Source organism: Gopherus flavomarginatus, chromosome 1, assembly GCF_025201925.1.
Source record: "Gopherus flavomarginatus isolate rGopFla2 chromosome 1, rGopFla2.mat.asm, whole genome shotgun sequence".
Classification (NCBI taxonomy): domain Eukaryota; kingdom Metazoa; phylum Chordata; order Testudines; family Testudinidae; genus Gopherus; species Gopherus flavomarginatus.
This window is the reverse complement of record NC_066617.1, coordinates 42,233,574-42,253,388: the sequence shown is the minus strand read 5'-3', so window position 1 is coordinate 42,253,388 and position 19,815 is coordinate 42,233,574. Positions and strand designations below refer to the sequence as shown.

At 43.9% G+C, this 19,815-nt stretch overlaps 1 protein-coding gene across 4 annotated transcripts in view; it reads left to right on the top strand.

The window, feature by feature from the left end:
• The window catches only part of PLXNB2 (plexin B2), a 344,581-nt gene that overhangs the window by 50,680 nt on the left and 274,086 nt on the right, over positions 1-19,815 (top strand). The window contains exon 2 of one of the 4 annotated variants that reach the window (XM_050936009.1): positions 15,311-15,390. The exons of the other annotated variants lie outside the window; for them this stretch is intronic. The gene's annotated coding sequence lies outside the window, so the exon portion shown is untranslated. The remainder of the gene's footprint in view (positions 1-15,310; positions 15,391-19,815) is intronic. 4 annotated transcript variants of the gene reach the window in all.

Genomic DNA, 19,815 nt, shown 5'->3' with positions numbered 1-19,815 from the left:
CATGGGAATTAGCTCTTGCAGTGTCCTGGAGCACCCCCTGCAGGCTGGTGATCTGCCTTACCAATGCCCCCTGTGTCCCTCCCAGGACACCAGTCCCCCTTTCTCCAGGTTGCTGCCCCCCGGCAGTATCCCCACACTTTGGGTCTCCCCACCTGGGGGAACCCCCACCCACTAACCCCACCTTGCCTTAGTGTAAGGCTGCTGCCAGTCACTATCTAGCTCCACTCCCTGGGGCAGATTGTAGTATATGCCACTCATCATGGGCAAAGTTGGCTTAGACCTACTGCCTCTCTATAGCTGGGCTGCCCCTCTGCAGCCCTGGTACTGCTCTTAGGTCCACAGCCTGGGGTTTTCCTAGGCCAGAGCTCCCCAGCCCTGCTCCACTCGCAGTACCCTGCTCAGCTCCCTAGCAGCCAGGCCCATCTCTATCTGCAAGCAGAGAGAGAGAGTCCTGAGCTTCTGGATGCCCTGGCCTTCTTATAAGGCCCGACTGGTATGTTTGGGGCATGATCCCAGCTGCAGCCACTTCCCCCAATCAGCTTGGGTTTTGTTGCCAACCCCAGCAGGGCTTTTCCAACCCCTTCAGTGCTGGAGCGGGTGCTCACCCCGCTACATTAGTTTAGATTTAAAAACAGTTTGAATATTAAACTGTTTTTGAGCTTCCTTTGTGGCCCCCCTGCCCTCCCCATTCTTAGGTGTCAAAACTGCTGCTCCGCTCCATAAAGAAAGACCTGACTGAACTCCCACTGACGTTAAGTGTCTAGTTTTTTCCCCATTTGCTTTTAATTGGAGATGGATTGGATATTTCAAATGTGGGTGTTGTGTTCAGCCTTTCTTTTCCCCCCTTCTCCCATACACTCCCTATCATGCTCATTTCAGAATGACTGTACTGCCTTGTCTGAGACTCCAGCACTAACATATCTCACTAAGTACCCCCCACTAGGTCAGACCAGTCTCGTTGATAGTCATGCGACTCTGCTTATTTTATCTCTTCCGTAGATTTTTCACAGGTGTTTAAAAACGACTATAGCTTCTTGCAGTGGTGTTCTAGTATCAAAGGGCCCAGCTCAGTAGCAGCAGCCGCTGCTATGGAGACACTGGAACCAAGTGTCAGGCAGGAATCCGGACTGTTCTTAAGCATTGTGGAGCTTGGGGAGGAAAAGTCCATATGAGCATACGAGTTAGCAGGGCTGGAGGTTTTCAGGCTAAAAGTGTCTTTGCTTAGCGATGTCAGCTGCTTCGTTACCACCTCCCACATGGAATAGCATCATCAGAACAGCGGACATATGGGGGAAACTAGTCTGCTGAAGTGACTATAAATCTTTAATTATGCTAATTTAAAAAAGTAAACTGAGCTCAATTCTGCCCACGCTGACACCCATGCATTCCATGAGAGCTGTGTGGGTGTCAGTGAGGAGAGAATTTGGCCCACTTTTAAAAAGACAACATGCAATAACATGTCTATATCAAGCAAACTTGGACTGATAATGAATAAAGCTGAACTGGCTTTTTCCCCCCCATAGATTCTAAGGCCTGAAGGGACCGTTGTGATAATCTAGTCAGACCTCCTGTATAACACAGGCCATAGAACTTTCCCAAAACAATTTCTGGAGCATGTCTTTTAGGAAAACATCTAGCCTTGATTGTCAGCGATGGAGAATCCACCACACAAACCTTGGCAAATTGTTCCAATGATTCATTGCTCTCACTGTTACAAATTTATGCCTTATTTCCGATGTTAAGTCTTATGCCCCACTCTGCACTGGTACAGCACCATTATAGCAGAGGTTTGCACATGTGTAGCTACGACAGTCTGGTTACACTGGTTTATCAGGCCTCAATGTGTGGGAGGTCGTTTAAAACTTGCCATTAGATGTTTGGGGAAAAAAATTACATAACCATTTAGGTAAATGTGATCTCAGACTCTAGGGTGTGAATGCATTAATCACTATACATGCCTGTGGTGCATTGAGGAATTCTTGGCACACCCAAGGTGTGTGTGTTCCATCATCAAAACACACCCAGGGTTCTGTTGCTGCTTGTCTACACCACAAATACCATTCAAATCTTATTTTTTAAAATACTTCATATTGCAAATGAAATGATTTCTCACTCATTTAGCCTATTAGTACATAATTCACTTAATTAAAGAATGTAATGAACATAATCTCATTAACTAAATCAGTTAAACACTTGCATATTATCAGTGGTGTACGCGGGATATGTGTGAGTTAGATATTAAAAGCATTGTTTTTTGTATATTGTTTGTACACACTATTACCATAGCAAAACCCATCAAATTCCCTCATACAACTGTTTCATAAGTAATTGAAAGAGAACCACTTAAACACTCAAATGGGAAAAAAATCAGTACCTTGGAATTGCAGTTGCAAACAGACTATCTGTGAAATACAGTGAAATACAAATCTGAAAGAGATAATCCTCAGTTCCTTGGTTTTATATTGGATAGTGAGAGACATTCAAACCTTTTGGTGAATTAATGTGGTGGTGGTGGGGGGAGGGGGGGAAGTGCAAGAGGAAGGATAGATTTTCCCAAAGAGAGTTAGCAAAATTCATTTGTGTTCCTCCATTCTGCATATTTCTCTAGGGCTGGTTACTGTTTCCAAACACCCACTCCCCTTCCTCAAAACAAAAGATGTCCAACCGCTATAATTTAAAAACCTTTATTCTCTTTAAGAAAGTATGTGATTATTGCTGCTACTGCCAACTGTGTCAAATGACTGAGGGTATGGCTACACTTGCAGCCGAACAGCGCTGCCGCGGGATCGCTCCCACAGCAGCGCTTTGAAGTGGGAATGTGTTCACAGTGCCAGCCCTGGAAGAGAGCTCTCCCAGTGCTGCAGGTACTCCTCCTCCCCGTGGGGATTAGCTTACAGCACTGGGGTAGTGTTTACACTGGTGCTTTACAGCAGTGCTGCCAGCGCTGGGGCACTCTTTACGCTGGTGCTTTACAGCTCTGTAACTTGCTGCTCTCAGGGAGGTGTTTTTTCACACCCCTGAGCGAGAAAGTTGCAGCGCTGTAAAGCGCCAGTGTAGCCAAGGCCTGACACCCTGAATTGGAGGCGGTGGGAAGCATAGATGGAAATGAACCTGAAATATTTCTCCAGAAAAGTCAGCCTAACCTTTTAATAGCTATTCACTTCGCTAACACAAATCTTATACGAGGGGAATGATTTGTGGACACTGACAACCAATCATCTTAGTAGTGTTAAAATAAAACTTCCTTGTGTGCCCCTTTTTGAACATACAGAAAAGCTTTTCAACTTTGTGTAGCTTCCATGTGCAATTACCTAGAGGATTGGCTGCTTATAATGTTTTGAATCATTCAGCAGAGTAACACCTTCATGGCTTCTAAAATTGTACCTTCATGATAGCACCCGCTAGTAATTATTATTCTGAGTCATCAACTAGTGCTCATTACTGCTTCATAGTAGCATTTTATAATTAAAGTAATGTGCCCTATTCCAGCAGAGATCAAGTTAAAAAGCAGAAGACGTGTCTTTACTCATATTACTTGGACTGCTTTACTATTTCTCTAATAAGGCATATCTATTTAATCCTTTCTAAGTACCTCTCAAGTACTAAAAATAGAAATAATTGCATTTTCTATTCTTCATTACTAGCCTGTAGGAGGTATATCTTGATTAGTCTGCAGTCTGGTATGTGCAGAAATTATTGGAGTAAAGCTGTGTCACTCAAAGGAATTCTGTTTAATTCTGGTTAGGTCCAGTTCCTGTGAAAATTGTCTCCTACATTCATAGAATATTTTTTTAAAATATTTTTTTAAGGCTTGAAGGGCCCACTACAATCAACTTGTCTGACCTGCAGACATAGACAGAGAGAGAGACCATAGAATTTCACCAGGCAATTCTTGTACCAAGTCCATAACTTCTGGTTAGAGCTTTCCTTTTGGAAAGGGAACCAATATTGATTTAATGACTTCAAGTGATGGAGAATCTACTCCATCCCATTTTAATGGTACCCTCATTGTTTAAGAATGTACACTTTTTATAGTCTGAATTTGTATAACTTCAGCTTTCAGCTACTGGATATTGTAAAGCTGTTGTCTACTAGATTAAAGAGGCTTTTTTATCAGAAATCTTCCATGTAGCTACTGACAGATGGGGCATCAGGTAACATCATAAACCTTCTTCTATTGGGATAACCAAATACAGTGAAAAACAGAAGCAGCTCAGTTGAAGGCAGGATTTCCACAACTCAAATCACCTTTTTTTTTTTTTTTTTTTGGTATCTCTCTTCTGAACCCTTTCTAGATTATCCCCATCCTATTTGAAATTGACATCAGAACTGGATGCATCATTCTCATAATGGTCTCGCTATTGTTCTAGACTCCCAGCTTATGTGTGGTACTCTGATTGTTTATACATCCAAGGATTGAATTTGCTCTTTAAGCCACTGTATTGCTCTGGGAGCAGATGTTCAGTTGTCTGTCTACCATGATCCTGAAGTCCTCTTTTAGTCACTGCTTTCCATATCAGTCATCCAGTCTACAAGTGTGACTTACCTTCTTGGTTCCTAGATATATATTCCTGCAATAAATAAATAAATATTTCTGGTATTTTCTTGAATGCAAAGTCCTGCTTGTCCAAATGGAGGCGGAACCAAGAACAAAAAGCAGCAGTTTCTGAGCTTACAGCCCCAACCCTAGGGCTTGGCTACACTTGAAACTCCAAAGCGCTGCCATGGGAGCGCTCCTGCGGCAGTGCTTTGAAGTGCGAGTGTAGTCGCGGCGCCAACGCTGGAAGAGAGCTCTCGCAGCGCTGCAGTTCCTCCACCTCCTCATGGGGATTAGCTTGCAGCGCTGGGAGCTGCGCTGTCAGTGCTGGGGCACTGTTTACACTGGCGCTTTACAGCGCTGTAACTTGCTGCACTCGGGGGGGGGGGGTGTTTCACACCCCTGAGCGAGAAAGTTGCAGCGCTGTAAAGCGCCAGTGTAGCCAAGGCCCTAGTTAGCCAGGAGATCCAAAAACATGCTTCTAATTTTTTCCAAGATCCCTCTATGCTTGCAGGTTGCTGCTTGGCTGTCTCCTTGCTTCTCCAGTTGAAGGGGGAGGAAGAGAGGAGACAGAGACATACTGCTTCTGATTAACTCAAAGTGGTAGTTGATATTAATTGAAGGCTGCATTCACACCCAGTCTCAGAGGTTTGTGATTCATGCAGTCACCAGTACCTCTCAGCATAACAAGTAAGTGAGCCCAATTTACCATGAGACCCAGATCACTGTCAAACTGACCTGTCTTTATCAGTATTTGCCATGCTGCTAATTTTAGTCATAGGCAAGCTTTACCGGCACTGACTTTATGTATAGTCCCAGATCAAGGATAAAGATGCTGGGTGGAATCCTGGCTGTACGGATGTTGATGATGGCTTTGCCACTGATTTTAGCGGAGCCTTGATTTCATTTGTTGAATAGCATTGGCCAAGAACAGATATATATGGGGCTCTACTAAGACACCTCAACTTGATAATGATGATTCACCATTTATAGTTTGATAATTTCACCATTTGAGTTTGATAAATTAGTTTTTAGAATCCTGCCACGTGCTACATTAATTTCTATACACTGCTATTTTAAAAATAGTATATCATGTGACATTAAGTAAACTTTGGCTCAAACAAGACTGTACGTTATGTCAACATAGTTACCTTTGTCAACCAAACTTCTAATCCCAGCCACAAATGAGATCCAGGTGTTTTGAAAACACCTATTTTCCATAAAACCATGTGAACTGGTAGTATGTGCCATACTTTTTCCTGGGCCAATTCTTTCAATACTTCTGTTCCTGAAGATTCGAAGATTTTGAAATGTAACAGTTCCTGTTTAACATCTTCCCTCAGTACTGTGGGAATAGAAAATGCTGAGGCTCGTGAATAGAAACAAGCCTTTTGGTTGATGGATTTGTAGTTAGGTGGAGCCTGGCTGTCCCTGGAGGTCACGGACAAAGCTCAGCTAGCTAGAGCTAGCCCCATGAAGACTCAGAATGTCAGGACAGACTTCAAACAAAACTGACCTATGGGGAAGCTAGAACAGAAACCAGAGTACCAGTCTGTGTTCACAGCAACATTATTATAGCAGTTGCAGCTTTTTCATTTAGAAATATTGCAATAACACAATCTAGATGTAATATAATGTGACCAGGTCTGTGGCAAAAAGGGTGTGTTATGGCTATTGCTGTTTGCACATCCAATTGTTGTGTAGTCTAAAAGGAATCCTATGGCTGTGGATTGACAGAGTTTTAATCTGAGGCTAGATGTCCTCAATATTGAAGGATATTTATAAAGTTGTTTGAAGTGCTTCCATCTTGCTTTCAGCTTTGTTTCAATCTTGCTAGATGCTTTTTACCTATGTGCTATCTTCAGCCAGCCAGTAGAGCTGAGTGATGGTGTTTATATTAGTAAGTAAGATTTTGTTCTCAGAAATCAATATAGCTATTAAGTTTCTTGTTTCTCTTCCATTGCCGTTCATGATTTATACTGTTTAACCCTTTAGCAGGAAGAGGGGCGTTTGAAGCAAAAAATTGAACTGGCCCTGCTGCCTTTTGAAAAATCTTGTACCAATTCTAACTATCAGATAATAACATCTTGTGTCCTTCAATCACAATCATAGTTTTTGCAATGTTGGGCACATGATGTGGCCTGGTCTGTAGCCCTGGTGAGATTTTTCCATGGCATGCGGTTCCTCCAGGAACCGGCGGACCAAGAGGTGTTCTGTGGTTTGTGTTTCACCACAGCCACAAGTGTCTGGGTTATTGGACTAGCCCCATGTCTGTATATTGACATTTGACTGGCCAACTTTTGTTCAGAGGCAACTTAAACACCTCCAGGTTGACCAAATCCTTGTCTGTACCTGCAGGAAGCCATTCAGGAACATAGATGTACATTTTGCATTAAGTATTTTGAGCCATGTGCGCCAGATTTCCAGTCATGTAGCTGTTGGTAATTTTTTTGTAATTAGTTCTGTTGCTGCTAGGTAGCTTTTCTGCTACTTCAGGCAGCTAACTGCTTCGGTGTGGACATGTAGCAGATAACTGGTATCTTCAACCTGTCATAGTGGTTCCGTTTTGCTTGTGCCTGCTTTCCTGATATCCGGTGGAGCGATTCCAGCAAGCACATAAAGACTGTTCAGGTTTGTTGTTATGAGGTAGCAGCAGCTGTTGTTCAGTGCAGGGTCCAGCTTCTTTCTGTGAGCTGATCTTTCCCTCACCAGAAATAATTAATTACAAGACACTCCCACGTTATCTTAGCACCACAAAGCACCTCTCTCTTCCTGCACCCCCCCAGCCACACCCAGATAGTCCTAGTTTAAGTGCTTGGCAGTCAGCTTTCTCTACCAAGAGGTTAAAGAAGACTGAAAGGAGGGGGAGCAGTGTTGCCTCACAGCTGCGATGAAGGAAGCTGCTTTCCCTTACTCTAATCTCAGCTTTCAGCTAACAAAGTTCCTTTGTGGGTTGGTTTGCATTCTGCAGCAGGGTTTTATTGAAGCATTTTATTTCACTCTAGCCTAATCCCTCTCCAGTTCCTTAAAAAGTGACAGGAAAAACTATTGCTTCTTTAAACAGGCATTGCCACATCTTCCTTTGTTTTAAATCTAGTGCAGGTGATTGCAAGATCTCTCTCTTTCTTTCTGAACTACTGCTGTAATTCAGACCTAAACCACTCAGTCTGATTGATTGTACCACAGGTTTCTTAAGGTAAAAGTTGTTCTGGCTAATGTATGAAAGAGCCTGTCATCTCAGGTAACATCCCATTCTTTTAATGAGAAAAAATAAAATTGTCTTAGAGCAGAGCAATAAGGGAGAACAATTAGACTCTATTACTTACGCAAGTACAAGCAGCAAGTAGGAGGCACAACCGTATACAAACAAGGAGCTTCAAAGTTAATTAGCACTTGCCATCTCGATGCAAATGCTGTATGTTGCCAAGCAAAATCACTTTCAATCTTAAGGGAACCTGATTTTTTTCAAAGCCTACTGCAGAAAAGCAAAGAAGAAACATGTTTCACCAGAAGTGAGCTTTAGGAAATAAGTATTTGGATGTTGTCCTTCATGCTCAAGGAAACATTAATACCCTTAGTGAGATGAATTCCTGCCAGCTTTTCAGAGCACACTGATATGGTTAATGGCTGACTTCTGTTTATATTTGTAACTTGCCTAATAGCTACTAACAATCCTGTGTTTCATGATCCCAGCAACACAGGGAAGCACTTGCTGCGCATTATACAGATGAGCAGCGTGGCTAAACCTCAGAGTGAAGCACACCTCTGTTCCATCCTCCTGCTGACTCAGTGCGCAGCCTTAGTCATAGCACTTGATCGCTGTGGTTTGAGTTTTCTCATTTAGAAGATGAGGCAGATTCTTCTCTTCTCTGTCTCTCAAGGTTATTGTGAGAATTAATTGTACTTTGAAAAGGGATCGAGATGCTGACTGGTGGTGTGCAACATCTAGAGAAGCCTTGCCTCTGGGCGGTGCTTAGCAGCCATTATTCATGCTATTGTATTGCGAAAGCCTTAAAAGCTGGAACTCTGAAAGAAAAATTGAGACCAGCTAGAGCTCTAATCCTGTTAGAAGTTTCAGTGACAAGTCCTGCTCTTATCATCGCTGATGTGCAGCGTGCTTAGGTGAAGTAAGAATTAAACAGCAGTTCCCACTGCAGCACAAAAGTTCAGTGAAAAATCCTCTTCCTAACCCCAGTTGAAGGAAGGAATTGGGTGAGGTGATGCTACATGGCAGCTGCTCCTTTTTCCCATCACTGGCTCATATATCCTGTTAGAAAGCACTTATTTTAATCCTTTCGCTGTCTCCTGCATGTGATCTTTCTGAATTTCCAGCAGTTTCTCAGCTTAACTCCCCTCACCCTCCTGCATCTAGAATTTCACATGTTCTAGAAGGATTAGTAGTTTCAACACAGTCTTAATTCAGTGACAGTAGGGCCCTGCAAGAAAGCTGCTGGCTTCTCCCTGAAGGAGGGAAGAGAGACTCTCTCTCCTCTTTTTCCACCTCTCTGTAAATGTTCCTGAAGTGTGGAAGGGGTTAGAGAGAGGCCCTGCTTTTGGATCCTCAAAAGTAGAGACACCATTGCAGGATTAGGTGTTTGATTTCTGAGAAGGAAGGCAAATGTATGTCACTAAATGAATGCAGAGTTCTACCTGTGTAGATTCTTATAGAGTGTCTATCACCAGAATAGCTGAGCGCTGTGTGTGTGTGTATATTCTTGCAATGCTGGTGTAGGGTAGAGAAGTATTATCATCCCTTGTCTTAGAGATGTGGAAATGAAGTGAGAAGAGTGGTTTGTCTTGTTTTTTTTTTTTTTTTTTTTTTTTTTTTTTTTGGCGGGGGGGTTTGGGGTTTTTTTTTTTTTTTTTTTTTTTTTTGCACCAGGTAACACAAGAAATCTGTTGTAGAGTTGGTAATAGAACCCAGATCTCCTTACCCATAACACCAAACTTCATCTTGCAATGGACTTTGTGGAGGGAAAGTAAGGGGCTAATGAGAGCATGGATCATGAGATGGGAAAAACAAGAAAAATCAGGAGGAGATCGCATTGTGCTAGGCATCGTATAAACGCACAAGAAGACGGTCCCTGTTACAATCTGTGTACTCTGGGATTTGCCCCAAGACCTTCCATTTTCCTGCTATGTCTGGGTTTCACAACCTCCAGTAAATCCACTTCTTTCTCTTGGTATCTCTCTACTTTACTGCCCATGTTTGTATTAATCTGATGTCATGCTGGTGCCTGCCTTCAGCTCCCTGCCACAGCTTTTTCCAGGAGAGACCTCGCAGGGGACCAAACAGTCAACCTCTGACAGAAAGCTGCCTTTTTTTGGTTATGCTTCCCTGATCCTTCCACATTTGAATTTTCATTGTGTGCACTGCTGAATCTGGACAGCCTGTCTTTGCATGCACTTGCTAAGCAATGAGTATTCTGTAAGTGAGGAAACAAAGTCTATGGCTTCCCAAGGGGGTGGTTTGACCAAAGGTCAGCCCTGTTTTTTTATCATCTTTGTGTACTGTTAATTGCTTTTAAAGAGTTTTCGGACTATTTAAGACCTTCATTTGCTTCATTTCTGGCTAATAATATAATATGCTACTTTCTGATGAAGCATGTAGGGCAAGTCTACACTTAAAATACTGCGTCGGTGAAGCTGCACCGCTGTACTGCTTTAATGAAAACACTTGATGCCAACAGGAGAGAGCTCTCCCGTTGGCATAGTAATCCACCTCCCTAAGAGGCAGTAGCTATGTTGGCAGGAGAAGCTCTCCTGCTGACATAGCACTGTCTATGCTGGAGATTTGATCAGTATAAATACATAGCTATGGGGTGTGGATCACTGAGGGCTAGTTTACACTAGGGCTAGTTTAAAGCAGCAGCACTTTAACATGGCTTATGTAGTCACAAAAGAGTGTTCTGAGAGCTCCAAAAAACCCACCTCTACGAGGGGTGTAGCTACTAGCACTAGGAGTGCAGCTCCCAGCACTGATGCACTGTCTACACTGATGTTTTACAGCACTGAAACTTGCTGCACTCGGGTGTTTTTTTCACACTGAGAAAGTTGCAGAGCTGTAAAGTGCCAGTGTAGGCAAGCCCTGAGTCACTCTCATTTGTGTAACATTAAGACAAAAAGTTACAGGTTTTATCTGTGCAGCCACAGAAATCCCTGGTGACTCTTCAGCCACTCTTTAGTCTTCTACTATACTTCTATTCTCTCTTCTAGACATGGTTCTTTTGACTGATCCTTTTCCTTGAGGAGGAGGAAGAGTTTTTTTCAATCTATTTTGAGTCCAGTCTTCACTACGGAAATTGGGGGCTCTTAATTCTCCACCAGTGTAATTTAGTTGGTGGTACTAATAATAGAGGCTGTGATGTTAACAGGAATAAATGTCCATATGGCATCCTGTTACAATGTCCAGACAAATTTATTAGTGACGATCATTAACAGATTTCACTGTATCCTATTATTTCCAATTTAATAAGCAATATACTGTCCATGAGACTCTGAGAAGGCAGAGATATGTCCCTGCCTTTGTTCAGCAAAATTGCTAAAACCTCTACTGAGAGCATATGAGGAAAACCTGAAGTCTGGTATGCAACAGTATATTGATCCTTATCTACTACATAGTCATACATTACAAATAATAAGGCAGCTTTAAGTCTATGCTCAAGGGCCCAATAACATTAGCGAGGTCTATAAAATCAATTGTACTAGAAATTATTCCCAGACAAACTTCATTAAACCGGATTTAAGACTGTAAACACACAAGTTTATTCTGTGTGTGTGTATGTGTAGGGGGAGGAGATGGACTTGCAGTTAAAATAAAAATTGAAAGATGTAATTGAACTTTAAAACCCCCACTAGTGTATAGTAATGTAGAGTCTGGACACTCCCAACCACATTATCTCTCAGATATCACACCTGACCATTTTTGTAGTTTTCAGAGTTGTGCTTTCCTGTTTAAAAGAATGTGTTTTCTCCTCTGTGGCCATATGAAAGACCCACACAAATAGGGGAAATTACATTGCAGAGAAATGGGCTATTCACAAAGTGTTGACAAATGCACCACCTCAAAAAGATGAAAGATTTTTCTTCCTATTCTTTCAATTATCTTGGTTATTACTGAGTCAAATCATTTTCATCCCGAAGTAGCTGTTTTTAAAGTAGATGGTGTCCCTTTCAGGATACAAGAACACCATTATTTGATTTTACCGAATTGCAGTTATGCAGTGCAAGGACTTCCCCAACCGGTCCTTGGTTCTGTTCACCCCAGGATGGCCACTGGGATGATCATGGGCTAAGCTTAAGAGCTTTTCCCGGTACATAGTTGGAACCACCAACTGTTTTTGTGGATGCCACTCTTTTTGGTGGACACCAGGAAGACTCTCCTTGTATAGAAGTCCTTGTTCTACAACAAACCGGGATCGATTAGAAGAGCTGAGAGATGGTGGGGTGCTCCGTGCCGCCGCCCAAGCTTTTTGAAGGCTGTTATCTGTTTCCTGCTCAGTCTGGAACTGTTCCCTTGAAGCTGGAGACACCAGTTCTTCCTTGGACTGTGGACTTGGGCTTGGTCCCTCTGGAAGCGATGTAGGTGATGGGGTTGTTTCCATTGCTGGTGAACCGCTCTTCGCTGGTGCACTAGGGGTTATTTCAGGCTCTGGCTGAGCCTCTTGGGTGTGGTTGTCTGCTGCTTCTGCCAGTTCAGGCTCGCTGGCGCCCTCTGGCGTTGGGGTTGAAGATGGATTTGCAAGCACTGTCGTCAGTGCTGGCAACGGTTCTGGTGCTGGCTGTTTTTCCAGTTCCTGGTCTGGGACTGGAGTCACTGTGGTTGTTTCAGTTGTTGGCATGGGATCCGGGTCCACTACCCCTGTCTGGGTCTCTGGTAACACAGACGGGGCCTCAGTGGACGGCTCAAGAACAGGAATGGTTCTGGAAGCTTGCCTGGTTTGGCTACGTGTAACCATTTCCACTCTCTTGGCCCGCTTCACCTGATTGGCCAAATCTTCCCCCAGTAGCACGGGGATGGAATAATTGTCATAGACTGCAGAAGTCCACCTTCCTGACCGGCCTTTGTACTGGACAGGCAGTTCAGCTGTAGGCAAGCCTACAGCTTGTGACATGAAGGGGTAAATTGTCACTTGGGCCTTTGGGTTGATGAATTTGGGGTCTACAAAGGATTGGTGGATAGCTGACACTTGTGCCCCCGTGTCTCTCCACGCGGTAACCTTCTTTCCGCCCACTCTCAAAATTTCCCTTCGCTCCAAGGGTATTTGAGAGGCATCTGGGCCTGGGGATCTTTGGTGTGGTGATGGTGTAATGAACTGCACTCGGTTGGGGTTCTTTGGGCAGTTGACCTTTATATGTCCCAGTTCATTACACTTAAAGCATCTTCCAGCTGACTGGTCACTGGGTCGAGGTAGGTTACTGGAGACTGGTGAGGTGGAAGAATAGGGCGTCTGTGGCTTTCCTTGGGTTGTAGGTGGGGTCTTTGGCTGCCCTCGGTTGTAGGGTTTATTGTTGGTGTGCCCTCTGGGGTATTCGTTCCCCTTGACAGTAGCTTTTTTTCTTTTCTACCACTTCCATCCATTTGGCTCCAATCTCCCCCACCTCGATTACCATTTTGGGTTTCCCAGCTAGGATGTACCTCTCTATTTCCTCAGGAATACCATCTAAGAACTGCTCCATTTGGATCAGGAGATGCAGCTCATCCAGATTGTTAATCTTTGTTCCCGATATCCAGGCTTCATAATTCTTTGCAATGTGTTAGGCATGTCGGGGGAATGACACATCTGGTTTCCATTTTTGGTTTCTGAACCGCTGACAGGCATGTTCAGGTGTTATCCCCATTCTGTATCTGGCCTTGGTTTGAAAGTTTATAATCATTCATTTTCTCCTTAGGCATTTCAGCCGCCACCTCTGCTAAGGGTCCACTGAGCTGTGTCCTCAATTCTACCATGTACTGGTCTTCAGAGATGCTGTACCCAAGGCAGGCCCTTTCAAAATTTTCTAAGGAGGCCTCAGTGTCTTCACCTGCCTTGTAGGTGGGAAATTTCTTGTGATGTGGAACAATCATTGGCGCAGGGTTGTTAGGATTCGCTGGAGCATCCTGCCTGGCCCACGCCAAGTCCATTTCATGCTTTCTCTCTTTTTCCCTCTCTTCACTCTGTTTTTGTTGTTTTTCCAGTTCTCGTTGGTGGGCTGCATCTTTGGCTTCTTGTTCTCTTTTATGGGCTGCCAGTTTGATGTTTTCTTCCCTTTTTTTTTTCAGCTCCACCTCTTTTTCTCTTTTTTCCATTTGTCGCCTGTGGTCTGCTTCTTTGATTTGTCACTCTGCGACCATTTTTGCCTTGGAAGTCATGGTTCCTGCTTTCTTGTGTTGGGGTGCCCTCTGCTGGTTTACTGTCTGAATTACTGTTCCTCTGCTGCCTGCTCTGTTGCTAAGCAACAGAGTGTTTCTAACAAGCCTTCCCCAATAAAACTAGAACAAAAGGAAAACCTTCATTTGCATGTGTGTTCTGCTGGTGTAGTTGACTCACAGCTGGAGTTCTATTGTCTAACAAAACACCCCTGTTAAACTTGCCTGAGGCCATTTCTATGCACAGCCAGACCGAAGCAAGGAAAAAAAAATTCTCTGGTTGTAGATTTAAAAAAAACAAACCTTTCTCTCTGCTTACAAGCAGCTAACAGAGAAAAGAAAATTAGTAATTTTACTGGCTTTTGGATTCTACTATCTCAACCGCTGCCAACATGTCATAGTATAATTCCCAATTCTGGACCTTAGCGTCCAAAATATGGGTACTAGCATGAATTTCCCTAAGCTTAATTACCAGCTTTAGATCTGATTATGCTGCCACCAAATCAGGAAAATTTTCAGGGCCTGATACCCTCTGGTCCCCCCAAAACCTTCCCTGGGGACCCCAAGACCCAGATTCCCTGAGTCTCAGAACGAAGGGGAATAAACCATTCCCTTCCCCCTCTCTTCTTCCTCCCAGTTCCTTCCCGCCCTGGAAACACTAGGAGATGGCTTGATTCAACTTCTTGAATCACCACACGGAGAGGACTGTTACCTTCCCCCTCACCCAGAGGCAATACAAGCTGCGTGAATGTAACACAAAGAGAAAATTTATCTTTCCCTTCTCCCCACCAATTCCCTTGAATCTTAACTAGGAGAAAAAAATCAAACAGGTCTTAAAAAGCAAAACTTTTAATAAAAAAAAGAAAGAAAGAAAAAAGTAAAAGGTTTATCTCTCCACTTTAGATGGTAAAAAGTTACAGGGTCTTTCAACTTATAAATAATAGAAAGCAGAAACACAATTTAAGCTACTTCCAGCAAGTACACATATGCAAATAAAAAAAACAAATTAAAAGACTATGACCGCCTTTTCTTACTTACAATTCTGAATAGATAAGAGACTGTAGCAGGGAGATTGGCAGAAACCTGGTTGCACCTCTAGCCCCATCCAGGACCCAGAGAGAACAAAGCCAAACCCAAAACCCACAAACAAAGGCTTCCCTCCATGAGATTTGAAAGTATTTTGTCTCCTGATTGGTCCTCTGGTCAGGTGTTTGCAGGTCACTGTTTGTTAACCCTTTATAGGTGAAAGAGACATTAACCCTTAACTATCTGTTTATGACAGCAGTTATGACAATCAACTTCACTTTTTTAAAAAAAATGAAGATCATGAAGAATAATCGGCCATTTTTGGTTTTATTTTGGCCTGCCTTCCCCCGCCAGCATAAGTCTCAATCCTGCTGAAAGCTCCTTTGTGTCATCCACAGGAGGCATGGTCATCAACAGTACCCATAGCAGCAGTTGTGGCCTGTGAAGAGAGGCGCTTGAAACCACTGCCCTGGTGAAGGTTAGTACACTCAGGGCAGATGAGGAAAGTGGGGCACTGGAGTGAGGGAAGCAGAGTAGATGGCCTGGGTGGGAGAGGGCAGAGGGAGCACAGATCCTAGGAGCTCAGTTGACCAGGCCAATAGGCCTCCTCTCCATTCCTGTTGAACCAGGCTCTGCCACCCATAATTGGTTCAGTGATTTGTATAATCTGCCTAGGAGACACCAACCACTTTGACACTCTCTTCCCTGCCCACATTTTAAAGTCATTCAGACTTTTAAAGTGTCATTCAGACACATATAAATTTTCTTCAGCTTTCAATTACACAGTTATACAGGTGGTGGTTAATTCACAGAAATCATCTTTGCTCTGATTTCTGGGATCAGAGATTTGGCTCTACCGTACAAAGATGGACTCCTTCACGCTACAGTGCTATCTTTAGGAACTAAAGTGAAACTGAAAGAATGGTTTTACAGTTGCCCATAAAGAGTCTTTACTTTACTTGTATCAGTTTTTAGCTTTTATCCCCTTGCATTGTGCTATGTAAATTTGACATTTGTGATAATGTTAAAAGATGGTAATAGAGAATAAATTAAATCAAATCTCATCACAGATTGCCCCATTCTCTATGGTTTTGTTTACAAAGACTCATAATGTGCATAAGAAAAATGACGGATTTAGTACAGAAATGAGAGGTGCCATGGCAGCTTATTCTTGAGGTATTATATTTCTTTTAAGCCACCTGCGATGACATGGCAGTGCATCTTAATGGTAGAGAAATGTCCTTATTTTGTATTCTGTCATGGCATTTTCTCATCCACTGTTGCTTTAGAACTGAAAATATAATGTCTGAGGCTTTAGCAGCTGGGACAGGAAAAACTTGCATTTCAAAAATGAGGACTTAAGTCTCTATGAAAACAACTGAGGTTTTCTTTAAATGTTGACTCATAGCTCCTGCCAAATACTAGATAAAGAATAAAAAGAAGCATACGACAATCCCTCAGGAGTGAAAAGATGAGCTAATCCAGGGACCAACAAGCCTTTGGATGAGTTAAAAAATAAAACAAAACATCAATCGGTATTTATCATGCTTGATAGTATCACTATTGTTAGAAGTCTGTCACTATGTTGATTATGAACTCTTACCCTCTGTTTTCTATAGGCTAGTTGAAACTTGGCATATTGGGCTATGTTGTACAGAAGGATTACATTTACTGCACAGACTTTAAAGAAACTAGCCATTAAGAGGCTTTTTAAATGCCAGTACTGATGTGTTTTTTTGCTCATAACTCATGCTCTTTGAATCTAGAAAATAAATTGGCCAGTGGTCAGTGCATAACATGCTCTATTTATCTTTGAGATGGAAAATGAAAATGGTCAGGATGATGAGCCAGCTTGCTTGTATAAATTGTCATGTAAGGCATCTGGGTTGGATTCCGATCTTGATTTCATGATCCAAAAGTGCTGCAAAATTGGCATGCTCAGCATTTGGAGTGGAAGAAGGCAGCATTTGCTTCATAGAATCATAGGGTTAGAAGGGACCTCAGGAGGTCATCTAGTCTAACCCCCTGCTCAAAGCAGGACGAATCCCCCAAATTTTTACCCCAGTTCCCCAAATGGCCCCCTCAAGGATTGAACTCACAACCCTGGGTTTAGCAGGCCAGTGCTCAAACCAGTGAGCTATCCCCTCCCCCTTCAATGCTGCCTCAATGACCCTGAACTGACCTAATCCTTCTTTTTTTAAAATGCGTATGAGTGTACATGGTCCCAAGGTGAAAGAGGAGACAAGAAATCTCTGCTCCTTCCTCTCTCAGCCCTCTCTCCTACACTACCCTTCTTGCCCCATCCCTGATGTTTCATAAGTAATTAGAAATGAGGCTGGGTGTAGAGAAGGTGCAGCACTTCTCAATCTGACCTGTGTCGTTATCAGACTACTCATGTTTTTGGAGATACCTAGTTAACCCTGGGCACATGCAGATACTTGACTAGAGTTTGGAGAACTCTGGGCCTGATGAAGTGCTTGTCGTAAACATATTATTGTTCAGCTACTCCTGAAAAACTCCATGTACAGGCTATCCCTAAGCAGAAAGTGGCTCCATACTAATTCTCCCCTATCCCTGGCCACTGGTGCTGCTTGGAGCCACATACCCATTCCTGTCTCCTGGATTCAGGGTGGGATGTGACAGGAGGGTGCAGCAAGAAGTCTCAGTGGTGGGGCTGCCAGGCAGTGGTTTAAAAACAAAACCAGCAAATAACTAGGAGAGGAGAATTTCATAGCTTTGAGGATGAAAAGAACCACAAGGGACAGAGGCACAAAAACAAACACATGCTAAATATGTTCGGCATGTGTATTAACTACTTCTGAGAAAAATTCCACAAAGACTTCTCCTGGCTTTTCTTACTGTGCATACACCAGCCTTGTGGTGTACTGAGTAAATATGGTATCTTCAGGTGTCGTCTGATGCTGAGTTGTCTTTCCTTCCTCTCTCTCTTTGCCTTCAGGCCCTATATGAGGGCTAACACCCTTCCCACTTGCAAAACTCACTGGGGGAAGGGGAGAATTATGTTCATACGTGTGTTTCCAAATCTCCCTGTTCTCAGTGATGGGACAGCCAGCAACACTTGTGAAGTAACTGAACTGGGAGAACATTATGGGTCTCTGCATGCAAATTATTAGGCTGACATCTCATTTTGTATATTGAATCAGTCAGACAATGAGCTTTATACATGAAGGCAGGGTTTTCTCGTGTCATTACCAGCAATTTCATATTTTATGTAGTTGTGACTACTTTAAAAAAATTATCTGGGCTTGAAAAATCTCTTGTCTTGGGCAAGTGGGAAATCTAGATCATCAAGTTCTGGAGAATCAGTTTTTTCATTTAAAACAAATTTTAAAAAAATCCTTAATCTTTTTGGGGGGGTGGGGAGGAACAGTCATTCCAAATCTTAATGCATAGAGTAGACTACAGACATGCCCTCTTCCTGAGCCTGAAGCTAGCTCCAGTCACTTTGCTGCTGCTCACAGCCAGGAGCAGCAAGATGAAATTACACAGCTAATCAATTTGACTGCTGCTATGTGAAACCCTGCCTGCAGCCGTGAAACTGGCAAAAACCATGTCAGTTACATGCTGCTGCTATCTGGAAAAGCCATGAGATGCAGCAGCCAAAGGCTGGAATTGGAAGAGGAGTTATTCGCTAGACAAGATGACACTCAGGAAAAAACAAGAGGCTCAGGAAGAAATAGAATAGCAAAGGTTCTTCCCTTTGAGTCAACCAGCAGGCTGTGTGGAGGTGGTGGAGTAATGGAAACCCTCCATTTTCTACCTCTGAGGGCTTTCTGTGCCAAAAAAAGCAAAACAGTTATGTGCATAGCGTTTAAAATTCTGCAAATTGTATTTGTCAAATAAATATGGAGGCTCCAGCATGGCATTGGGGAGCAAAGTCCACGGGCTGCATAGAGGTGGGAGATGACAGTGCAGTCCCTTCCCCTCCCTCCCCCTGGACATAGACTCAGCGGTGAGGCTGCACCCAGCCCTGACGTAACGCAATGACTGGGTCTGCCCCTCTGTGACAGGTGCACCAGGTATGGGCCGGCAGGCTCAGCAAGGCATGATCCTAGAGTTGGGGGGATGCAGATATGGGTTGAAAGGGTTCTGTGTGGGGCAGTCTGGGTGTGGGAGGCTCAGTGTGGGATCTGAATGTGGGGGATCTGGATATGCAACGGTGATGGAGGTCCAGGTGAAGGTGGTTAGGGCTTAGTGGGGGGATGTCTTGATATATATGTGTGTGTGTGGGGGGGGAGATAGGGCTCGGCAGGTGGTCTGGGTGTGATGGTCCAGATGCTGAGGGATTGGGGCTCAATGGGTTGGGGATCTATGTGCAGCTGGTTGGGGCTTGGTATGGTGGGGATCTGGATGTGGGTGGCTCGTCAGGGTAGTCCAGGTGCAGGGGGAGTGGGGCTCATCGGAGTGGAGGGGGTTCTGAGTGTGTGTGGGGTTAAGCTCAATGGGAGGGTCTTGGTATGGGGGGGTTTGGATGCCCAAGGGTTCAGCGGATGGGGGATCCCTCTCCCTGCAGCTGAAGAGCGCTCGCAAGGGAGGGAGGTGTGGGGCAGTTTCCAGAGCTTCCTGCAGCTGGGGCAGAAATCTGGGGGGTGGGTCTGACCTGCCCTAGATGCCATGCAGGGGAAGAGGAAGTCCCATCCTCCCCAGCCCAGCTGGGACTAGCAGCTGATCCGAGCACAAGGTAGGAGCCACCAGCTGGGTCTTCCTCAGTTCTGCACCACAGCGATTTACCTCTCTGCCAGCTGCCTTGGGCACGCAAAGCATACCACTAGGGAGGGTCACATGACCGCTTTTGTGGCTTCCCTTTGCTCCCCCGTCAGAGTCATATTTCTGCAGGGAAGCAAATAAATCTGCAGGAGACATAAATTCTGCACAAGTGCAG